Source organism: Phyllobates terribilis, unplaced genomic scaffold (assembly GCF_046119375.1).
Source record: "Phyllobates terribilis strain yellow unplaced genomic scaffold, ASM4611937v1 Scaffold_11__3_contigs__length_659146591, whole genome shotgun sequence".
NCBI lineage: Eukaryota > Metazoa > Chordata > Amphibia > Anura > Dendrobatidae > Phyllobates > Phyllobates terribilis.
In genome coordinates this window covers 534,954,179-534,962,082 of record NW_027362771.1, presented here as the reverse complement: position 1 = coordinate 534,962,082, position 7,904 = coordinate 534,954,179, and positions in this window count along the sequence as shown.

The window sequence follows — 7,904 nt, the reverse complement described above, 5'->3', positions numbered from 1 at the left end:
GAGTCATAGCTCATAGCTCAGCCATAGATAATTGGAGAGAAAACTTTAAAACACTAAATGAACATTACAGTGCAAAACATCTACAATTCCATTATCCATAGCCATATACATTGATGTCACTTGGGCCTCGATTGATCATGTGCAGGTTTTAAATCACCTTTCTCAACCTCTTCATGACCTTTGACATACATGTATGTCAAAAGTCATGACCTTGACTTTGATGGGGGCTCGCACGTCGAGTCTGCATCTTTCCTGGCAGATGATGGCTGATTTCATCAGACATCATGTGCCTTTAACAGCCACAGGAGGAGCGGAGCTGTTAACCTGTTAAATGCCACGGTCAATTTCTGACAGCAGCATTTAACACTCGACAACAGGGGGTGCATCATTCCAGGTGCCCATCGGCGCGCCCGTGACGTGATCGCGGGGCATCGATGGGTTGCCATGACAACCAGGGGTCTGTTGATGACCCCCTTTCCTGTCATTTCAATACTCCTCTGAACGCCAGCGTTTAGCTGACATTCATAGGAGATCGTGATTTTAGTACTGCTGATGCACTGTTATGTATAGAACAAGCAATCAGACTATCGCAGCTTGAAGTCCCCTTTAATTGTCTTGTGGTATTTGTTTTTGAGCAAAATACTTGTCACACAAGGTTCATGAATTTTGCACATAGTTAAGAAAAAAAAATTATTTTCATTTTTAACTTTTTTTAATGACTTTTGGAGCAGAAAAAGTCACACATTTTGCAAACTAGCTGAAAAATTGCGCAAACAATTTTTGGCTTATGTAAAATCAATTTGCGCAAAAATTTAGTGAATGATAAATGAAGCGAAAATACCTGGAACGCCTAAACCTAGCTCACGTTGGTGAACTAAAAACAAAACATTAAAAAATGACATTTAAGAAGGCGCAAATGAAAAGATTAATATGGGTCAAATAAAAAACAGACACAAAGCACAAAACTAGAAATAAAAAAGGTGCAAAAACAATGATGAATAGACCTTTTAGGACGTTACTAAGCCTGTGTTCACATTAAAAAGCTTGATACAGTCCTAGGAGACCTCAGAGTGTTACGTGTTTTCAGGGCAATTGGAGGCTTTGCTGTATTTGCGATTCACAGCTAACAGAATTGCTGAAAAAAGTTGACGAAACTGATGAATTCAAACTTCAAAAATGTTGCTCATCTCTATCATTTACTAGATAAAATTAGTATTTATTGTGCAATAAGAGGTTGGTAAATAAATGGGTGGGTTATCTGTGTTTCTGCATGTGACATTCTGCATGTAGACCACTGCTGCAGTCAGTACCATGGACAGTGGTCGGGGGTTTGGTGGGTTACACAGGGTGTAATTTAGGAAGGAACTATAGATGCAGGATAAAGCATTCATTGTATAAATCTGTATATTATATAAAGCCAATCCAAGGGATACAGCGAGGCTAGCAAGGTTTGGGCGCCATGATCTCAAACAAGTCTCTCTTGTCCTGAGTATATAGATATAAGGCTATGGCAGCAAACTGAACTGCCTCTTGTCACCATTCCCTGAATGACTTATTATCATGGTCAGTTTTATCGTTGGTAGCTGCATCTTCACCTTTTAAATGCTCTGTGCTGCTGTTCTCTGAATATGACCTATTCCATTTGTCCCTTTCCTATATACTTTAGTACTCCCTTATATGCCATATGAGTCTACAGTTCACTACCCTCACCCAAAATCAACATATTCATCTTCTACTATTTTAATAATTCCCATTATCTAAATAGCCACACAGTATATCATAGCACCAGTTCTGCAATCCGCATACTGCCGTAACATAATTGCTTGACGGGACAAGTCAATTTTCACCTACAAGATCATAACGTCTTTCCTTAAATGCTCTGTGCTGCTATGGATGCCTGCTCTCCCTACTATCTGTAAGGGTCAATCACAGTTTACTGTATTGTTGGAGATTTGTGATGTAATATAAGATCTGGCAAGTAGAGGGCAGCGGAGAGAGGCCGCAGTTGCAGCGCGGGGGCTTGGCGGTTGGTGGGCGGTTGAGCAGAGTCGGAGGAGAGTCCGAGTGGGAATGAAGCTGCGGATCCTTGGAGAAAGTCTGGATAGAGTGGTACGGCTCTTTATCTGTTGTTGGTGACACTGGGTCACTTTGTTCATCAGACTCAGTGAGGACAACCAAGGACACAGCATCTTGAGCTAGGCCACGTGAGGCCTTATCTTTGAGGACAAAGGGAAGCCCTGCGTTGGAGAGATCGGCATTCCCTAAAGCCCCCGTCTCACATAGCGAGATCGCTGCTGTGTCACGGTTTTGGTGACGCAACAGCGACCTCACCAGCGATGTCGCTATGTGTGACACTTTGCAGCGATCAGGCCCCTGCTGTGAGGTCGCTGATCGCTGCAAAGTGTCCTGGACCATTTTTTTCGTCGTTGCCCTCCCGCTGGTCAGCACACATCGCTGTGTGTGACCAGCGGGAGCAGCGATCAGGCTGGTAACCATGATAAACATCGGGTTACTGACGCGCCCCCTGGGCCGTGTGTGCACGTGTGTGGGTTACCCGGAGCCGGGTCTCTGGGGGTTGTAGTCTCCGTGGCGGCGACCCGGTCCCGTGGCTCAGGGTGGTCAAACCAGTGGCAGTCTATTTATGGGGTTTTTGTGGTTTAATGTCCAACTACGCCACCCGTGGATTGCGGTCAGGATGAACCGCCGCTGCAAGGCAGACCGCTGAGGCTGGTGTTTTGGGTGCAGCAGAGTGTAGAACAACTCCCCACGGGAGGAGTATAGCCTCAGGGCAGTGTAGAGTGAGATGATGGGAGTGATGGTGCGGGGCGTCCCAGTACTAGTAGTGCTGACGCGGTGAGAAAGCACAGAGACAAGGTGTTGCAGTTCAGGTTCTTTACTCACAGTTCTCATCCAGGTCATTTGTGCACAGATAGGACCGCCCGAGCCGTGCTGCGTCCACCAGGCAGGGGGCTCGATCAACCCCCAGGCAATTCCGGAGTGTGGCACAGGACTCCCTTCTGTCCTTTCGTCAGCCGTGCCCCACCAGTGACACTACCTCTGTCCAGCTGCCTCGGGTCTTCTCCTGGGAGGACTGGGTGTCCACTTCCCTGACCCTATGTGGTGTGCCTTTCTAGTAGGTGTAGTGAGGGGTCGCACCAGTAAATGGTCACGACCGCCGGTCCTTGGTTAAGGATTAGTTGCCTCCACCAACTTGGGATCCGGTACCCTGTTCTGCCAACCCGTCACCCGCAATCTCCTGGGTCCTTAGGGTTCCTTCCGCCTTCGTGTCTCTGGGCCTTTCTACACTTTGGGTACTTCTCTTTCTTTGCTGTTCCTTTCTGTTTCTGTACCTTCCTTCTGGCTCCAGCCTTCACCCTAGGCCTGCCTCATGGAGCTGGACCCAGACTGAGCCACAGCTCCCTGTCAGCCCTCTCTGGCTGAACTCCTTCTCTCACTGAACTCAACCCAGAACTAAGATGGTGCCCACCTTTTATACCTCCCTCTCTGTGTATGAGCCCAGGTGACTTGCAACCAATGGGCTCCTACCTATGCCCAGAAACCGCCCCCTCCTGCTCCTACATCACTGGGTTTTCCTCCCCCCTCCCCACTCCAGCCAGAGACATGATCTGTCGTGCCTGCATTACTGTACTAATGGGAGCACCGTTGAGCTGTCCCCCGGAAATGGTGTGTGTGTGATGCATGCAGCTGAGTCCCGGTCCACACACCATCCTTACCCGGGAGTGGGATATCACACCTCTGGTTGAGGTGCAATACCTCTGTAGCGACCGAACCCACGGGGCGCTACATTACTAGGGGCACACGCGCACTTAGTAACCCGCTGTTTATCATGGTTACGAGCCTGCTAAAGTGAGCGGTAACCTCCCGCTCACCGTAGCAGAGTGGTAACCATGATAAACAACGGGTTACTAGGTGCGCGTGTGCCCCTAGTAACCCGATGTTTACCATAGTTACCAGCCTGCTCCTGCTTCAGCAGGCTGGTAACCAGGAGCAGGACATTGTGGAAAGATTCTTTCCACGATGTCGCTGCTCCCCTGATCGTTGGGGAGCCTCCCTGTTTGACAGCTCACCAGCGACCACATAGCGACGCAGCAACGATCCCTGACAGGTTGTATCGTTGTCGGGATCTTTGCAGCGTCGCTAAGTGTGAAGGGGCCTTTAGAGCTTCAAGAAGGCGTTTCTGATTATTCGGGACTCCACCCAGCAAGGACCCTTCTACTTCAGTCTCAGGACATACCGGTACCATCTTACATCTGAATATATATGTGCATATATAAATAGCCTTACAGAGATCCAGTTAGTTAGTTGAAAAGGCCTCTTCTGTAAGAGACACCTTGAAAACTGCTCCGAGTAGGCGATTACTAAAGTGCTGGCACAACACTGTCGTTTTATTGATTTATGCATAGAAAGGGTTAATCGTGTGTATTTTGCTTGCATATAACTGTTAATTCTGTTAACTGAACCTGTGTATACTCTTAGTCGGTGTTATTTAGGCTATGTGCCCACGTAGCAGATTTGATGCAGATTTACATGCGTTTTTTCTGCCAGAGAGGAGCGTTTTTACATGCGTTTTTTCAAGCACTTTTCCAAGCGATTTTGAGCATCACTTGGAAAAGTGCTTGACAAGTTGGTCACACAATATAAATCCATGCAACCGGCATGTATTTATATTGTGTGACCAACTTAGATGCTTTAAACGCTGCATTTATAGTAAAAAAAAAGAATTAAAAAGTTAAAAATAAAAAAAAAACTGTATATTCACCTCTCCTGTGGCCCCCAGTCTGCTCCCGGCGGCATCCTCTCTCCTCGGCGTCCCACAGTGTACTGCCAGGACCTGCGGTGACATCATTTAGTCAGCTGATGGTCACGCGACCATCACCTGACCGCTGACGTCAGCGATCGCGTGACCATTAGCTAACTAAATGACGTCACCGCCGGTCCTGCAAGTACACCACAGGACACCAAGGAGAGAAGATGCCGCCGGGAGCAGACTGGGGGCCGCCGGAGAATATACAGGTTTTTTTATTTTTACCTTTTTTATTTCTTTTTTTCACCGCGTGGTAGACGGGATGAAGAGGAGTTGTAGTCTCCTCTTCATCCCGGGTACCACACGCACTGCGATTACACTGCAAATTCGCGGCCATTGAATTTAATTGAAATGCAGCAAATCCACATATACCTGCGGGTTTGCTGCTTTTCAATGTTCCTCAATGGCCGCGAATTTGCAGCGTAATCGCGGTAGAAATGATCATGCTGCGTTTTGCAACGCAATGCGAATTCGGCGCGCTAATTAGCGCATCATGTGCACAGCACATCCAAATTCACATTGCTTTCCATGGCAGATGGTTTTACAAGCGTTTTCGTGGCGTTTTGCGGCCGCAAAAACGCTACAAAAACGCTACCTGGGCACATGGCCTAAGACTAACCGCAGTCATTGTATTTGTTATATATATGCTGGTTACCTACCATCCTTTCCTTTGTTTTATAAACTGGTTAGTAAGTGTTCATAGTATATTATCTAATCTTTGTGTGAGTCTGCTGAATGCTGCTGTACCTCTTGTCCTGTTGCAATCCTTCTCTTGTCCCCCCCCCCTATCACCTCTACTTCCATTTCAGCTCTGTTCCCATGACTTTCCCTCGACTCCCGAGAGGAACAGGGCCGGTTTTAGACAAAGTGGGGCCCTTGGCAAAAGTTTAAAGTGGGGTCCCAAATGCTAACATATTGCATCAACAGTATTGAAGTTGCTTGACGCTTGTTTCCCTGCCCCTTTACACCGGCTGAGGAAGGATGGTGGGTGACTCGCCCAGGGGGATATGGGGGAAACTCGGTACCCAGGCCTTGACCTTCTGTGGGATGTCACGGCGGTCGGCTCCCGGGCCCGTACCGTGGGGTCACTCTTTAAAAGGGGTTTGTTGCTTGAAGGGATGATAAACGGTTTTGTCTCGTGACGCCACCTGTGGTTCCCGGTAATGGGTACCGGCGCTGCTGCAGACCTCTGGAGCAGATGTTAGGGCAGCTGAGTTAGTGCGGCTCTCCACAGGCAGAGCACAGCTCCAGGGTAGTGTAGGTGCAGATGGTGATGCTGGGAGTTGTAGGGCAGGAGGGATAGCGTGGTAGAAATAACTGACAGAAGCAGTGGGGTGCAGTCATCCGAGTTTACTCACAGTTATTTAGGTTCCTCAGGTGGCACTGTACAGGTGTCAGCCTCCCACGTCGCGCTGCGTTTACCAGTCAGGGGTTCAGCACTCCCTCAAGTTTCTCAAGAGCACTTAACGGGACCCCTCTCTGTATGTTCCTTTCTTAGCCGACTTCCCCCGCTGGGTCTCTCCCTCCTGCCCTGCGCCCCGCCACACAAAGTCCCGATCGGGTACCTTGAGATCCCTCTGGGCAACTTGAAGTTCCTGGACCTGGCTTGGTGCCCTTTTCAGCGGCTTAGGTGCGAAGATGGCGACTGCACCCTGTAAGTGCAGAAGCCTCCGGTTTTCTAGCTGAGACTTAGGGTATGTGCACACGATGCAGAAATGCTCAGGATTTTTTCCTGAGCGTTTCTGCATCTCTCTGGCAGGAAAAAACGCATGCGGATTGTACATGCGGTTTCCTGCCAGGGACATGTGGATGTGAAGCGGTCTTCACTTTCATTTCCGCATGCGGGTTGACAAGCGCTTCCCAAGCGATTTTAGCATCACTTGGAAAGTGCTTGTCAACTTTACACTATATAAATCCATGCAACCGGCATGGATTTATATAGTGTGTGAATGTCAAAAAATAAAAAATAAATATATACTTTACACTCTGATGGCCCCCGGTGTCCTGCTTCGCTCGGTCCCGGCTGCCGGCAGTGAAGACTTTAGGACTTTCCGACGTCAGCGTCACGTGACCCGTCACATGACTGACGTCAGCGAAGGTCCTTGTTCATTCAACCGCGAAGTGCGGGGAATCAAGCAGGAGCGCTGCGCGGGCCGTCAGAAGGTGAGAATATATATATTTTTTATTTTATTCTTTTTTTTTTTAATGGTACCTGTGTCTGGATGAGAGTCCTCTCATCCACACCCGGGTACCATCCGCACATTAGACCGCATGAAAAGCGCATCAACATATACAGTGATGCCGATTCCATGCGGTCTAATGCAAGTCAATGGCGGCAAAAGAACAGCGTTTCCGCAAAATTAATTGACAAGCTGCGGATTTTTGACCGCAGCGTTTACGCTGCGGAAAAATCCGCATCATGGGCACAGCACATGCGGATTTCAATTGGGGAACATTGCTGCCCTTCTACCATGCGTTTTTCATTCGTTTCCGCGGCGTTTACGCAACTGCAAAAACGCCGCGGAAACGCATGAAAAACGCATCGTGTGAACTCAGCCTTAAAGTAATTCGGCTAGTCCAGGGACCGGTTCCCTTCTTGCGGCCTGATCCCTCTGACGCCTGGCAGATTCGGGATCCCTTCTGTTACTGGAGCCTTCCTCCCTAGCTCCCACTCCTCTCTCAGCCTTGGGCATGACAGGCCGAGCCTGCCCCCCGAGCAGAGCTCCTGAAGAGCCTCTGCTCCCTTCACTTCTCCTCCTCTGACTCACTTTCACTCCCTTAAAAAGATGGGTTCCCCTATATATATATATATATATATATATATATCTTCAAGTGCTCCCCTGGTCTGCGTCCTCCACCCACACCCACTACTGGTTCCCCCTCACTTTTGGTTCCCCCCACTCCAGTCAGGGACAGGGCAGCAGAAGAAGTGCAAAACGCCCTTCCAGCCGGCCTGGAGTAGTGTAGTGTTGAGTGCAGGTGTTGGGGTCCCGGGCAGTACTCCATCCTTACCTGAGAGAAGGAGATGCCACACCTCTGGGTGAGGTGCAGTATCTCTGTGGCGACTGAACCCTCAGGG